The following is a 17,495-nucleotide window of genomic DNA, read 5'->3' as shown; positions in this document are numbered from 1 at the left end:
ACTACCCCATAGTCCCCAAATTTGCAGCTTTGCAGAGAGTGATACACTGAAAATTGTCAATACCTACAACACTTACATTTGCACCTCCTAGGTAACTGTGGTTGTCGCTTTCCTTTGAATGCCTAACCTGTAGTTTAAATGCTCAGTTTAAGTTACTGGAATGCTAGAAACCTGAGAATTGATGGGAAATTTCACTGGAGGTAGAGTTATTTGGGAAGGCAATGATTCCCCTTCATAATTACAGCCATACAAGACTGCGATTTTCAGAGATGATCTCAGTTCCTTTGTCCTCACGTCTTCTGTGTCTCCCATTAATACACAAGTTATCCTGGTGATAGGATCTTAAATTATAACAGCTCCTAAAATAAAGTTCTCTTTTCCACCCATCTTCAGCAGTCTTTGCTGCTTAGGGTCTCTCTCACACACACAAATAGCATATTTTTAGCAGTTTGGACTTCTTGTAACAGCTTTGACAGGCAACATTAAGCTCCGTGGACCAATGGTTTGGTTTAGTAAAGTTCCCTCTGTGTGCTTGAGTCATATAAAAGCAACAAGTGTGTGATTTAAGAGAAGTAAAGCAAGTCTTTTGTATCTCTTAACTAAACAATGGTTTCTTTACAGAACTGAAAGAGTGATTTGCAACTGATTTGCTTTAACCTTTACGTTCGGGAGTTTATTTTAATGGTTCTGATTCATTGTTCCAGGGGTATTTTTAAAACTGTGCACATATGTTACATCCTGAAAAGGGGTAATCTATAGTGAAAGCAAAATGAGAGGCCAAGGGCTCAATAAAGCCAATGTAGCACAGCTGTATTTAATAACATATGTTTCACCACAGGGATGTCTAAAATAGAGAAACAACGTTCGTCTTTAGCCACAAACACTGATAAGAACAAACCAGCTTTTAAAAGCAACTTTCATCTTACTTGAGTTTTGGACTGATTAATTTCTTAAAAGAATTTTCAATGTTGTGGGTTTAATTAGGACATCCTTAGGCCCTTCCACACAGCCATATAAACCAGAATATTGAGGCAGATAATCCACAACATCTGCTTTGAACTGGATTACCTGAAGCCCCTTCCACACAGCTGAATAAAATCCCACATTATCTGCTTTGAACTGGAATATATGGCAGTGTGCACTGAGGGCCCGTCCAGACAGTACCTTTATTGCGGTAACTCCCGCAATAAAGAAAGGGCTGTCCAGACAACTGCAATTTGATTTGCATAGTCCTGTTAAACTAAATCTGCCAGATAGTCCTAATCTGATGATAGCAAGACAATTCTCTAAATAATCAGATAGTAGAATTTATACCTTGCATCAACTGATTGGTTCAGATCAAGAATTCTTCCCATTTCCAATATTTGGAGTCCTTTTATCTGTCGCCCTGAGTACACTGTGACAGGACTTAAAATTAATTTCAGGGGTGTACATATGGATCATCAGCAATGAGTGTCTCACCCAATCTTACTGTTAGCAACATATTCAATGAGTGTCTCACCCAATCTTACTGTTAGCAACATATTCAACGAAATTGAACCCAACAGCATAACCTAGAAGATGTGTTGGAAAATCCTAAATCTGAAATTAGGGTTCAACAGAAATATACATATATAGGATGCCACTGTGGTTTTTATAAAGAAATTAACTGCTTCAACTACATTTCAGTTATATTGAGAGGAACATGATTAAGAAAAATAAATTTCCAATTATTACAAGTCCCAGAATCCCTGTCTATAGAGAAAACCTTGCTTGCCAAGGACTGTTGCTGCAAGAGAAAGAATGATTATTCTCTGTGTTCCTTGTTCAGTCAGACACAAGCAGATACACTCCCTCACTCCCTTACTCTCTAAAATCCTTTACCCATGGGTAAGCAAACTTGCAGATAGATAAGCCACAGCTCATGGTCAGACATTCAACAGAATCATTAATAGGCTTTGACGTTAGAAACAGAACCAATCAGAAGTTGCTTGCGTGTTGTTTTTACCAGTTTGATATAAAAACTTGTTAAGTGCGCCACAAAGGATGGACAGTTCTTTGTTCTTTGACCTGAATGATCAAGGGCTGTTCATCTCAATGTTGATCAACTTGAAATAAAGCCTTGTTGAAAAACCTCATTGGAATCTCCTCTCCACCCTGCCCTCTGGGCCCGTCACCCTAAATTCCCAGTCTCTAACAATATAATACAGATAAAATATAAAGTGTAAGAAGGAAGAAAAAGTATTTATTTCATTTTTATTTCATGCATTTCTACCCCCCGCCCCTCCCCCATTCTCTCTCCCCGAAGAGGGACTCATAAGGTATATGATATGAGCATGCTCAGTGACTACCCTTTCTGGATTTTGTGCTAATGCATTCATTATTTTAATTAATCATGTTTAAGTAATGCAATATTAGAGTCTTTGACATTTGCAGTTGCATATATATTTTTAATTTATACCTTTATGACTTGAAATTCAACTGTTATTCATTGGCACTGGATCTTACAAACTTTTGTGGCTTCTAATAAAAAGTAAAATTCCGACAATAGAAAGATAAACATTAACCATCAGGAATTCAATGTAAGAAGATCTTATTACTTTACCTACATGTGGATGTGCATTTTATCAACATAATCTTGAAAAAAAATGTACTTTTGGACAGCTAATATTATCATATATGCATAGCCCATGTTCATATCTGAAGTATTTCTCCCCTTTTCCTCTTCTTTTTTCTTTTGTTTCATGCTTTAAATTCCAATTATTATTTTAAAAAATAAAATATGCTTCAATATGTTGGGGCCACGGTAGCACAGTGGGTTAAACTGTTAGCTACAGGAAAGCTGCTGACCGGAAGGATGGCAGTTCAAAGCCATGAGTCAGGGTGAGCTCTCAACTGTTAGCCCTAGCTCCTGCCAACCTAGCAGTCCGAAAGCATGCAATATGAGTAGATCAATAGGTACTGCCTTGGCGGGAAGGTAAAAGAGTGTCCCATGCAGATGTGCAGATGTTCCAGCAACACAATCAAAGATGTCCATGGACAACATGCTCCTCGGCATGGAAAAATGGAACATCAGCAACTCCCGGTGACCTTAGTTGAGCATCACCTCCAGATGGCGGAGATGGAAAAAGGGGAAGCCCTTTAACCGTTGCCTGTGGTGTATGTCGTTGTTCACTGTATGTATAAAAAGGCATTGAATGTTTGCCTCATATGTGTATTTTAAGTCCCTCTGATAAAGTGGAATATAAATAAAGATTATTATTATTATTATTATTATTATTATTATTATTATTATTATTATTTTACACTAGTTACACCCATAAGCCACACCTTGTTTATGCCTGCTCTTTGAATCTGGAATCTTAAAGTGGGCCTTAAGATCTGAATTTTAAATGTGGAGTTTAACACTCAAACACCCACAGATTTTCAACCAGAGGAAATAATAGAATTAAAAATATGATAGCCAGCGTGCCTTTTCTTGCTTTTTTCATTTTTGCTACTGGGTATTTGACACTATTTCTAGCTCATGGAAAGGATGTAAGGCAGGAGACAAAGAACGATTAGTCTGACAAATGAGATGGGAAGCTAGGATTCACATTATCATCATCTCTTAAAATAAATCATAAAATATATTTTAAATGTCTGCCTTGCTGAATAATGCAGTCCCATTTGAAAAAGATTTAACAATTTTAGAGTAATCTGCAGAGAACGAAAATCATATTATCTGAACATTGGGTAACTCGCTGAATATTACATAGCAGATAGGCATATTAAGGAGGTTGACTCATTTTTCCCTTAAATGTCTTTAATCCTATTTCTGGTATATGCCTTATTTTTATTTCTAGAGGTGTGAAGCACTAGCAATTTTGTTTTTTAAAGAGCCAGCCTGGTGTAGTAGTTTGAGAATTGAACTGACAATTCAGACATGGTTTGAATCCCTGCTCGACCACTTAGGCAAGTCAGAGGAAGGCAATGGCAAACCCTAAAGAACAAATCTTGCCAATATCTTACCACATTATAGGTTTGCCATAGAGTTGAACATGCAATAACAAATTTCCTTTTTAAAAAAAGATTCTTATACATATTCACTGATAGGGGGCAGTAAGCCTACACATTATTACTGAAGTACAGCATTAGTTTTCTCACCTGTGCATCTGAACAGTTCTAAAACCATCCCTAGATTGTGCAGTAAATACATTCAGAGCATAGTTACAATGAAATCCAAAAGGTATCCCTATGAAAAAAAAAATCCCATTGAGTCCAACAGGCCTTACTCCAAGAGAACTGTACGTAGGATTGCGCCCTCAAGGAACAAATAGATCTGGGTCATTTATCATAATCTGTCACTTGTTTTGCAATGCAGATGTGGTATGAGCTTAATTTGACATGACTTCTGAATGTTATTTTTACTAATAAATATGTCAATATCTGATTAACAAGACATTGACAGGGTGCAGAAATTTATATTATACACAAAACAGAGTCAGGCTATAAGCCATGTTAAAAATATTTAAAAGAAACATGGTACCCAAGTTTAATGAAGCTGAATATATATGTTTTACAAATGAATGGTAGATCAGTATCTCAAGACATATCATGCTGGATATATTCAATGTGGCTAGAAAATTCTTTTGAAGGCCATCAGGATGAGAATCAGACTTGGCATGAACATCTTCTCCAATTGGAAAGCCACCTGAAATGATTTATTCTTCTGGAAATCCTCTCCAGCTTCTCTCCAGAAATGATCTCGGTTGTTCAGTGTGGTGTTGATTTCATAGGAAATATTTACAGAAAGTTGAGCGGCTGCTAACCAAAATATATAAATAAGTTAGAAAAAAGTTCCAAAACATTTGCGACATACATGTGTTGCATTTGTATAATTGTGATTCACAAAAAAAAAGCCAAGAGGTAGTCCATGAGTGTAAGTACACTATAGAATTAATGCAGTTGTAGTTTGGTAAGCCACCAGAACTCTTTGAAATAGAAGGTTAAAAAGCTTGTAAACTACAACTCCCATGATCTCCTAGCATTGATTCATGGCAGTTAAAGTTGTGTCAAATTGCATCATTTGGAGCAAGACAAAGGAGAGAATTGCTGATATTCTGACTCAGCAAACAACAACCACATTTTATTATGGTCCAAAGACCCTTATTGCTTCCTAAGTGTACAAAATAGGCAAGGTTAATAAGATTAATAACAGCTGGCTGATTTAACACACAGTTGGATGAAATTAGTTTAAGGTCAGCTCTAAGAATCCTCCTCCATCAGCCTTTCCATATCCTTCCTAATTCACCTAGATTTCAACATGGCTCTCAAATCAATCACACAGAGTCTGTGGGATATTGCTTTTTGTGAGCTGCACTCTCGTTAATATGTATCTTGCTCCCCAAGTGCTCTGTCCCTACATTATGTTGAGCCTTTCCATGCAGCAAATTGCAGCAAAGAACTTGACTGTGGCCAAATATCGTTGCCTATTTTCCAAGACAAGGTGCAATGTGTTCCCATATGAACTGCTGCATGGGAGATTTGTGGGTATCCCATATAATGAAAGACTCTGCCTATATAACAAACAGGAAGTAGAATGCATCTACCATATTCTACTGTCATGCATTTTTATGAACAAGCTTGAGCTCAAATCATTAATTCCCCTACTGAGAAACTTACTGGCCAGTTCAGTGAAATTTTATATGAAGTTTTTACTTGGTGATGATCCCGCAAACAATTTTGTTGCATAAATCCTTCTGCATCATAGGTACAAGGCCTGGATATTACGAACTCCCCAAGACTTGCACAAATCACAGCCATTTTATATAAGAGATATCATTTGATTACACCATAATGCGATTTCAGTATGCACAGCTTTTGTAATCCATGGGGGAACCAAGCCACAACAAATACTAATGGCCCATAGCATAATATAAACAATTATGTACAATACGATAAAAACCACATTTGCAAGCAGGACAAACTGATATTCCCATCATTGAAAGATAAATTGTTTCTGTGTTGTTCAATTAACCAGGTGGAGGCCAAAAGATGGCCCTTGATGTAGAATTATAGTTCATGGGGGGGGGGGGGTGGAGTTGAAGGAGAAAAACCATTTTCCCAATTTTTGCTGGTTATTCTCCCTCCCCACTTCCAATTTCATATATGAGAGTTGTTTCCATGATGTTGATGGGGGGGGGGGGAGGAAAACAGGGGGAAATGGTTTTACTCCTTCAACCTCCCCCTGGACTATCCTTCTCCATCAAGGGCCTCCTTTTGACCTCCACACAGATAATGGAACAATACAATTGCTTCATTTGTGTACTTTGTTTTTGTTTTGGATTTGTTTTGTCAAATGAAAAATTCATAAATACATCTAATAAAAGTATTATGTACAATTTAGCGAAACATATCACTAAGAGAATATTGTTTACCTGTTACATATACCCTGATGTAGTGGCCTATGACACATTGAACTGGATTCATTGTGGTGCCCTGGCACCGGTAGTTACCACTGTCTGACTGGTTGAGTTGGTGTATTTGTAGCAGGATAGAAAAGGTGTTATTCTCTTTAGGATTTGAATTCTCATCCAATGATTTATTTTGCAATTCCTTATCAATCCTATCACAAATGAAAACATCTTCTGCCTGTTTGCACCAATATACATCCAATCCCTGTGACTCATAGAGCTGGTATGTAATTGTACAAGTCAAAACTAAAGAATCTCCTTCTTGCAGGTGAAGAGAGTCTGCTGGGTAATAGATTTCCAGCATCTCATTTCCTGGAAAGTAAAAAAAAAATGTCATTACACACTTGGGTTTTGTTATCTTCTGTTGTATGCATTTTTAAAACAAACAACAGGGGAATGAAGTCACAAAAATCTATTTAGATGGTTATATGGTGTATACATACAATAAATGTAGCAGCATAGCCTCTCTAGATAAAATATTAACTTCCTTTGATTCTTGATTCTTGTTGCTAATATGTACACTTCAGATACTCCTAGTACTTATCCAAATCTCAACAATACTATATGAGAACCTGTGGGCTACCTTTTGCACAAGCAGATTGGAGGAATCCACAACAGCAGATAGGAAAACATTCCAAAACAGCAAGAACAGTAAAAATTGTAGCATCTATCCAGAAATATAATAATCATTAATAAATTTAAACAAGACTCAATAAAACATAAAACTTCAATTTTTTTTTGTGTCAGCAGACTTGAGAAACTGGAAGTTGCTTTTGGCGTGAGAAAATTGGTTGTCTGCAAGGATGTTGCCCAGGGGATGCCCGGATGTTTTGCCATCCTGTGGGAGGCTTCTCTCATGTCCCTGCATGGGAAGCTAGAACTGATAGAGAGGAGCTCACCCTGCTCTCCAGATTCGAACCGCCAATCTGTTAGTCAGCAAGTTCAGCCGGCATTAAGGGTTTAACCCATTGCACTACTGGGGGCTCCTTCAAATTAAATAAAAATACCTGATGCCTTCTTATGGTTACCTGATAAATGTAATAATTTTATTTATTCATTTATTTTATATCCTGCCTTTCTCCTGAGATGAGATCACTTTAAAAACTTTTTTAAAAGTTTCAGTACAAACATGTAAAAGAGATATTACAGGCAGAATCATCTGTGGCAAGCATGAGTCTATAACCTTTCCAACACAAGTATATTAAATCCACACGCAGGCCACATGTCCAACTTGCATCAATGCCTATTTAATTTTTAAAGTGAATTACAAGTATAACAACTCGGGTTATGTAACAATATATGGACATGAACAGCACAAATTGCATGTATTTTTTGCTGGTTGTGCCATACAAGATTCCTGCCTACCTGGTAAGTTCACTCCCAGCAGTATTAGGAAGAAAGTTGAAACAAGTTGCCTTTTTCCAGCTATAACACACCAGTCCAAAGTACTCATTTTCTGTAATGCAAAGTGTAAATAATGTGCCTGCTTCCATTAAGAAAAATTGAGACATCACAATAAATAAGCTTGCAATTATGTTCACACTTACCTAGGAAGAAGTCCCATTGAAGTCAGCAATTTTCAATGAACTAACATAGAATCAGGTCAATAAAACTATACACCAACAGGCTAAAGTCAATAAAGTGTTGGTAGTGCTAACAAGCCCATGAAGAATCTCTGTTCTATTGCTTAGGAAAGCTACTTTTGGAGCAGTACAACTAGAATCCTACTTTTTTGAGTTCTTCAAACAGAGAACAAATAGTCATCTTTCAGAAGTGCTTTAGTTGTGTTTTTCTACATAGTAGTGGGGCGGTTCTCTCCCAACTCTAGTATTATGTGATTATATGGCTATCCCAGGCCGACACTAAAGAGTTACAGTCCAAAAGAAGTAACTCTGCCATGTACTAAATAGCTTCGAACTATGACCACTATCCATTAGCCTTGTTTACAAATCTTTTCCACAAGTCTTGTCAACAAACCATCCAAGCTATGACCACTAGTCTTATCTGCAAGCCAACTAAACTGTGATCTTTCACACTATCTGCAAGCCATCCAAACCCAATTTAAAGCCCATTCATGACTATTTCTTTCTTGCCTTGTTTTGCGGATCTGCTCTCCAGTGAGCTTTACCTTCTGTCTCTTGCTTCGCTCTCAATCAACACTGTCAATTAATAGCAAAGCTCTGTATTATTAGCAATCTGTGGTTCATTACCCTTAATACTTTATTTACTGCAAAGAAAATGCTAGTTTTTGTAATAAGAAGGCAGGATGTGGCTTCAGAGAACAAGGCTTCAAAACCATCAAGGCACCAAAGAGTAAGCATCCTTACCCACAAAAGCGTCACAGCTTTGCAAGCACATACCACTACGGGAAACAAAGTGAATTATAACTAACTACAACTATGAAAGAAAATGAACATATAAATTAAACCTTAGATTTGCTATTTTACAGTCAACTTTGGCTGGATTTACACTGCCATATAATCCAGTTTCTGAATTCAGATTATCTGCTTTGAACTAGATGAGTCTACACTGTCATATAATCCAGTTCAGAACAGATAATCTGGATTCAAAAACCGGATTATATGGCAGAATAGATGGGGTCTTTGTAGCTTTCCATGTTAAAATAACTAGTTTTGGTTTATTTGATTCTTTTGAGGACTTTGAGTCAGTTTAGCTAGTATCAAAGGTTGAGATCCTACATTGTTGATAGGAGAAGGATTCCACACACAAGACTCCAATATGTTTTTATCATAGAAACCTGAGGTTGAGTCCACAAGCCCCTGCTTTCAAGCTGATCTGAACTGCAGCAGGGAGTTCCGCAGTTCCTGAACATCTGATTGAACCAACAACAGAGGGACTGTGGCTCCAGCAGCAGCTTCAACCGAGTCATTTTTTTGCTTCTTTTTTTCTCCCCTCATAGACTTACCCTAACATTGTAACAATCCCCCAAATAAAAGTATCCTTTGCTTGAAATCTTACCTCTCCATAGTGATACATTGTGTCTTTTAATGCCTCTAACACTCTCAAGCATGAACCGTTCCTTTCCTGAGCCGCAGATGGCTGCTGGCTCGCCCGGGACGCTCATACAGCATCCTGGGGAGGCCGAAACTGCGTTCCTCTGAACCGTGGATATGGAAACCCATTGGGCCCCCGTATCTGCGGGTCAATGGATTGACTCCAAACCAGTGCCATCTTTTTCTTAGACGAATTTTAAGAGTAACTGCTATCTTGCTTTTTTGCATTACGGACTCCTACACCCCGGAAAAATCATTTTTGTCTCAAAAACCTCATGTGGAGACCAGCTGACTTCACTCCATGCCTCTATGCTGCAACAACGTTCATGCCTCCATCTCTAGGGAAAAGGCAGAACTACTTAATGCCTTCTTTGCCTCGGTCTTCTCACAAAAAGAGAGTCTTCAACCTCAGCAAGATGGAGTGGATGAGGGATTGGAGGACATCCAACCCCAAATTGGGAAAGAAGTCGTCCAGGAATACCTGGCCGCTCTTAATGAGTTCAAGTCCCCAGGGCCAGATCAACTACACCCAAGAGTATTGAAGGAACTAGCGGAAGTCATTGCGGAACCATTGGCAACCATCTTTGAGAGTTCTTGGAGAATGGGAGAAGTTCCAGCAGATTGGAGGAGGGCCAATGTGGTCCCAATCTTCAAGAAGGGAAAAAAGGAAGACCCAAACAACTACCGTCCGGTCAGCCTCACGTCGATACCGGGCAAGATTCTGGAAAAGATTGTTAAGGAAGCGGTCTGCAAACACTTAGAAACAAATGCAGTCATCGCTAATAGTCAACATGGATTTATCAAAAACAAGTCATGCCAGACTAATCTGATCTCTTTCTTCGATAGAGCTACAAGCTGGGTAGATGCGGGGAATGCCGTGGATGTAGCGTACCTGGATTTCAGTAAGGCCTTCGACAAGGTCCCCCATGACCTTCTAGCAAGGAAACTAGTCCAATGTGGGCTAGGCAAAACTACGGTGAGGTGGATCTGTAATTGGTTAAGTGGACGAACACAGAGAGTGCTCACTAATGCTTCCTCTTCATCTTGGAAAGAAGTGACGAGCGGAGTGCCGCAGGGTTCCGTCCTGGGCCTGGTCCTGTTCAACATCTTTATTAATGACTTAGATGAAGGGCTAGAAGGCATGATCATCAAGTTTGCAGACAACACCAAATTGGGAGGGATAACCAATAGTCCAGAGGACAGGAGCAGAATTCAAAACGATCTTGACAGATTAGAGAGATGGGCAAAAACTAACAAAATGAAGTTCAACAGTGACAAATGCAAGATACTCCACTTTGGCAGAAAAAATGAAATGCAAAGATACAGAATGGGGGACGCCTGGCTCGAGAGCAGTACGTGTGAAAAAGATCTTGGAGTCCTCGTGGACAACAAGTTAAACATGAGCCAACAATGTGATGTGGCGGCAAAAAAAGCCAATGGGATTTTGGCCTGCATCAATAGGAGCATAGTGTCTAGATCTAAGGAAGTAATGCTACCCCTCTATTCTGCTTTGGTTAGACCACATCTGGAATATTGTGTCCAATGCTGGGCACCACAATTCAAGAGAGATATTGACAAGCTGGAATGTGTCCAGAGGAGGGCGACTAAAATGATCAAGGGTCTGGAGAACAAGCCCTATGAGGAGCGGCTTAGGGAACTGGGCATGTTTAGCCTGAAGAAGAGAAGGCTGAGAGGAGATATGATAGCCATGTATAAATATGTGAGAGGAAGCCACAGGGAGGAGGGAGCAAGCTTGTTTTCTGCTTCCTTGGAGACTAGGACGCGGAACAATGGCTTCAAACTACAAGAGAGGAGATTCCATCTGAACATTAGGAAGAACTTCCTGACTGTGAGAGTGTTCAGCAGTGGAACTCTCTGCCCCGGAGTGTGGTGGAGGCTCCTTCTTTGGAAGCTTTTAAGCAGAGGCTGGATGGCCATTTGTCAGGGGTGATTTGAATGCAATATTCCTGCTTCTTGGCAGGGGGTTGGACTGGATGGCCCATGAGGTCTCTTCCAACTCTTTGATTCTATGATTCTATGATTCATGCATGCCCAGAAGCCTGCCCACCCCGGGGAACCTGCTGTGGTCACCCCTTGGGACCCCCAGACACGCCCCTCTGCCCCTTGGATGGAATTGGATTTGTAGTTGTTTCCCCTCCAGTGAATGGATCCCGACATCTCCGCACACCCATTGACTACAAACCCACTATTCCATTACAGTTGTGTTGCTATTGAGAGCGGATACATGTTGTGTTGGGCACCTCAATATCACACCTCTCTTCATTAGCACAATTGTGCCAATTTGTGAATTTCTAGTGCAGTGGTTACATCCCGCACACTGTGACTTCCTAATCCTACTATTTATTTATTTATTTATTTATTTATTTATTTCAGTTACTTTTACCCCGCCCTTCTCACCCCCGTTATTTTATTATTTTTAAAATTTTTAGTGAGATTACACAATTCCAGAATTTATAAACAAAAAAGCCAATTATATATATATATATACATACACACACACACACACACACATATACATACACACACACCAACTCACCAACTTTAGAATAATGGGGGAAGAGGGAGAGAAGACAAAAAACCTTTCCTCAGACATCACTTTACTGTTGGCATGCTAGCAAAGACCCAAAAGGGACCCATCATACCAAGGTAGGTGGTGGCAACACTGCAGGATTTAGATATATTGATGGGTTTTATGTGTTAACAGGGATGGGAGAGTCATGGGAAGTGGTGAAGCAGATCAACAACAAGATGCGCACAGAATGGTATGATAGGGAATTCAATTACCATGCTGGTTTGCCTGCTTCACTGCACTGATATAACTCCCATGGTTCCCTTCTAGGTATTCCTGGGATTTGTAGTTTGTTGTGGCACCAGAGCTATCTGAAATTGAAAATACCAGAATCCCACAACATTGGCAGTTAAAGTGGTATATTATAGCTGAAGAAGGCCTTTCAGATCTGCTGGAGTTCTCTAGAGCAGTGGTTCTCAAATCCTCATCATCCCAAGCACTTTCTAAGGGCCCCAGCCACCTTGACCAATAGTCAGAGACGCTAAAGGTTGAGAACCACAGCTCTAGCAGTCATAACAGGTGATGTCATTGGTCTGCATCTGGATATAGGAAGATAGCCACATGATTCTGAGATTTCAGTAATGAAATGGCAGGAAGGGACTGTCATAAAACAACTGTGAGTCCAAGTGAAGGCCTTTTGCAACTGCAGAAGAAAGAAGTACCAGCCTTCACAACTCAAAAAGATAGCATATGCAAGATGTACCTCTGCATTTGTCACAAATAAGATACCAGCAATTATGTGTTTCTAGCTAACAAACAGCATAGAATGTAACCAAAGGGGTACTGAGGCACCTCTAAAACTAACTGAGTGCAATAAGTTTCTGACCTAAGCTTTCATGGACTCAGGGTGTACCGTAGAAGTAACACTGTTTGACATTAATTTAACAGCCATGGCTCAATGCTACGGTATTTTAGGAGCTGTAGTTTTTCAAAGTCTTTGGCCTTCTCTGCATACTGTAGCAAGATTAGGTCAGCTCCATCCCTCCTCTCTTTTAGAAAGAAGCTCAAAACATGGTTTTTCAAAGTCTTTGGCTTTCTCTGCATTAATCCAGGGTTATTTAAGTGGTATCAAATTACCTTAATGCTACAGAGTAGATGCATCCCAAGTCTACTTTATGAAATGAATTGATCCAGTAAATGCATACTGTAGCAAGATTAGGTCAGCTCCATCCCTCCTCTCTTTTAGAAAGAAGCTCAAAACATGGTTTTGGGACCACGCCGTTGGACAGTAGGTTTGACAGTAATCATAATGTTGGAATTTTGACTATGACAGGCTTTGGACTGGGTCACCGGTTGCTAAATTAGACTTTGATTCGGCTACATGATAATAATGTTTTAAATGTATTTTAATCTAATGTTTTCGCTTTTGTATAATGTTGTACGTAATGTGTTGTATGGTGTCGCAACAAATTGCTGCCATTATAAGCTGCCCTGAGTCCCCATTCGGGGGTTGAGAAGGATGGGCTAGAAATGTTGGAAATAAATAAAATAAATAAATCTGTTCTATGAAAGCTTATGCAACAAGTTTTAGTCTCAAAGGTGCTAAGATATCTTACAGTATCCCTTTGTGTACTTATCCTGACTAACAAGGCCATGTCTTTGAATTCTATAAGCATAAAATGTATCTAGTTATCATTCATTTCATTAGGACCATAAGAAGTTATCTTATACTTTTACCTGGAGCCCCCAGTGGTGAAATGGGTTAAACCCTTGTGCCGGCAGGACTGAAGACCAACAGGTCGGAGTTTCAAATCTGGGGACAGCACGGATGAGCTCCCTCTGTCAACTCTAGCTCACCATGTGGGGACATGAGAGAAGCCTCCCATAAGGATGGTAAAACATCAAAACATTCAGGCATCCCCTGGGTAACATCCTTGCAGACAGCCAATTCTCTCACACCAGAAGCGACTTGCAGTTTCTCAAGTCGATCCTGACACGAGAAAAAAAATACTTTTACCTCCCTACACTGGGATGAGAATCATATTGTGTGAGACTAAATCTTCTAGCATTTTTCATCATTATCTATGATGACTAATGCTGCCATAGCAGATACTTCAATAACATCTGGACACGTAAATAATTGCCTCTCCTAGTCTCAGTTCACTGATAGGAAGCCACGTGATTTTCAGTTAACGTGCCACACCAAAAAGTCCTCCAAATGTTTTGAACTTCAACTCCCAGAAATCCCAGCCAACTTAACAGCCATTAGGAGTTGTAAAAGCTGAAGTCCAAAACACCTAGAGGTTCTGGAAGGGCATTCCAAGATCCAGAGCAGCCATCAGGAACTACTCACCATTCCACTACTCTTGGAGTACAAACCTGTAGCATACAACATTCAGCTAACAATGAAGAAAAATGCTTGTATGGTTGTAAAATTGCTAAGCTATAAGGGGTAATGCCTTGGTGCCTCTATATGAATGCTCCTTAACAAAAGAGACACAAATCAAATGGCAGTTGAAGTAAGAATGTAAGGTAATTCCTTTTTGTGGACTTAGCACAAGCAGACCAAGCAGCGTCTATTTTATTCTGTCATAAATTGTGTGGGAGAATCTTATGAAGGAATGCCTTAAACTTGAAATGACCTATGATGGGAATTCAAGATAAGCAATTGTAACTCTCCATCCAAGAAATGTCAAGCAATTATTCACCTGGAGAAAACATTGTTGCGCAAAGAGAACTAATATATTGTGTCTTTTATGTGTGGCTGACCAGAAATTATCCAAAAATATCTCTCTCCACAGAGAGGAAAAGACAAAGAGTTTGTGGTAAAATGAGAACTGAATTATAGTTTTCCTGCCTTTATTGGCAAAATATATGGACTCTTTTGTGCTTAACTTTTCCCCTGGCTGGAGTTTCTATTGGCTGAGTGTCACAATTACCTTTTATATTATTTCCTTTAAACCACTGCTGGGAAGAATGTGGTCTTACAAACGCTGTCGTACTGTCACTCTCAACAACTGTGGCCTCTTCCACACTGCCATATAATCCAGTTCAAAGCAGATAATCTGGATATTGTATGGCAGTGTGGAAGGGGCCTGTGTTGCTCAGAATCGTTGGGCATTTCTATCCAACATCAGGAAAGCCACATGGTCTTTCTCCTGATTCATAAGAAGGCAGAAGAGAAACAATAGGATAATATGGGAGAATTATAAATGGAAAACAGCACATGAGAACCCTTACTCCCGCAAATGTGAAGTTGGAGCACTGCTGGATTTATGCACAAGTGAAATAAGACACAATGTTGGGTTTCACACAATGGAAATCTCTTTATACAAACAAATACTGCTGCTTTTTAAACTAATAAACTAAGTTTCAAACTATTGATTAAAAACCAGAGGAAAAAATGAGGAAAGGACCATTGTTTTTTGATAGGAAAGAAATTCACTGAACACAATTGTTTCTTATCTGTTCATAAATCTGTAAACAGAAACTATTTTATTTATTTACCCTATTTATACTCTGCCTTTCTCAACCCTGAAGGGGACTCAAGGCAGCCTACATACAGGCAATTATTCAATGCCTTAAAGCAACATACAATTCCAATGAACAGTTAAATTAAAATTAAAATTAATACATAAATGTAAAGGTAAAGGTAAATGTTTTCCCTGACACTAAGTCTAGTCATGTCTGACTCTGGGGGGGGGGGGGGGTGCTGATCTCCATTTCTAAGCCGATGAGCTGGCATTGTTTGTAGATGCCTCCAAGGTCACGTGGCCAGCATGACTGCATGGAGCGCCGTTACCTTCCTGCCGCTACCTTCCTGCCAGAGCACTACCTATTGATCTACTTACATTTGCATGCTTTCAAACTGATAGGTTGGCAGAAGCTGGGCCTAACAGTGGGAGCTCACCCCACTCCCCAAATTCAAACCACAACCTTTCAATCAGCAAGTTTAGCAGCTCAGCAGTTTAACCCGCTGTGCCACTGGAGGCTCATAAAATTAATATACATTAAACATTTAAAAACATTACATTCAATATTAAAAATGAAGCCACCCATAATCATAGTTCAGGGACATTCCAATAGCTATTTCACATATTCCATATCTATTATTGCAATACAACTATTATCTGAAGGCTATGTTTTATATCAAGTATCTATTTGGTTAGGTGTCCACAACCTGTCAAATATCGCTGGTAGCAGGTGACTGGTGTTGTAAATATATATACAAATATACACCTCATGTCACAGATCACTTGCATGAGAGGGAGATGCAAATTAACAGGGAGATGGGCCCCTGTCACTTGCAGTGCTCTATAAGTGGAGATAGGGGATTTCTGTGAATTCTAGATATCCTCTAAACTATGCAACACATAGGAATCATTAATGTTCTTGTAATAAATGCTGGGAATCCCTGGCCCTTGAATGCTCCAGTTGGAGGTCAGCTGTGACCAGCAGTGCTGCAGAATTTGAAGAGGCACGAATGGATGATGAAAGAGAGAAATGTGCCAAGAGGAAGGCACATCAAGCCAACCCCGACCAGGACCGCCTTCCACCTGGAAACCATTGCCCTCACTGTGGGAAAAGATGTAGATCAAGAATAGGGCTCCACAGTCACCTATGGACCCACACCGAACACCGACCTTGGAAGACCATCATCCTCGGACTATGAGGGATCGCCTAAGTAAATGTAATAAATACATACTTCTAGGTTGTGCATCCATAACTGCATCAGTGAATTCCAGCCCAAGTCTTTGCTGCAGGAAAGAGAGGAGGAAGAGGTCTACCAAGCCTCCTCTGGAAATATTTCCAGAAGTGGGGAGTATCCGCTGAGAAGGCTCTATCCCTTGTCGATCAGTCAAATCAGGAGCCTGGCTGTAGCATTTTGGATGCTCTCCAGTTTCTGTTACCATGAACAGGTCTGACATCTCCAGAAACAAGCACAACTGGTTTACTGGTTTTAGCTACAAATAAATTCCTTGCCACTTCTGAACAGCTCAGCTCAGATCCAACTCCAGAGAGGACTCAAGCTGTAAAATCTGAGATTTCATTGGGAATGTAACCCCATCCAGCATGAACAGGTAGTTTGCCGTCAATTAACACAGCACATTGGGAGAAGGGAATAGAAGAGGAGTATAGCCATCCCCATCAGACAAAAGCTTCACTCTATCCTGGATTTTGTGTTCTTTCTCATTAATAACTGTTATCATCTTGTCATATTCAGATGTTTGTTTGGTTTTTTGTTTTGTTTTGTTTTGTTCACCTATGTCTCGGTTTTCATCTAAGAATTGTTGGAGGGTATATGGGAAGAACCAGTGTGATGTAGTGATTTGAACACTGAACTGTGACTCTGGAGACCAGGATTTGATTCACCACTTGACCATGGAAACCCACTGGATGACCTTGGGTGAGTCACACACTATCAGCACCAGAAAAGCCTTAAGGTTATAAAAAAAAAAATCAGAAAGGACTTGAAAGCATGCAACACCAATAATATCAACAACATATAATATGTAT

The 17,495-nt window shown here is 39.6% G+C and overlaps 1 long non-coding RNA gene across 1 annotated transcript; it reads right to left on the bottom strand.

Moving 5' to 3' along the window:
* Positions 1–3,284: 3,284 nt before the first annotated feature.
* LOC132770031 (uncharacterized) lies at positions 3,285–16,770 on the bottom strand. The gene is made up of 4 exons (XR_010909636.1): positions 16,684–16,770; positions 7,800–7,890; positions 6,399–6,746; positions 3,285–4,785 (listed from the first exon to the last, which is right to left on the bottom strand). It is a non-coding gene; the product is annotated as an uncharacterized lncRNA (long non-coding RNA).
* Between the last annotated feature and the right edge of the window lie 725 nt (positions 16,771–17,495).

The sequence above is a fragment of the Anolis sagrei genome, chromosome 3, assembly GCF_037176765.1.
Source record: "Anolis sagrei isolate rAnoSag1 chromosome 3, rAnoSag1.mat, whole genome shotgun sequence".
Lineage (NCBI taxonomy): Eukaryota > Metazoa > Chordata > Lepidosauria > Squamata > Dactyloidae > Anolis > Anolis sagrei.
This window is presented reverse-complemented; position numbering and strand designations above follow the sequence as displayed.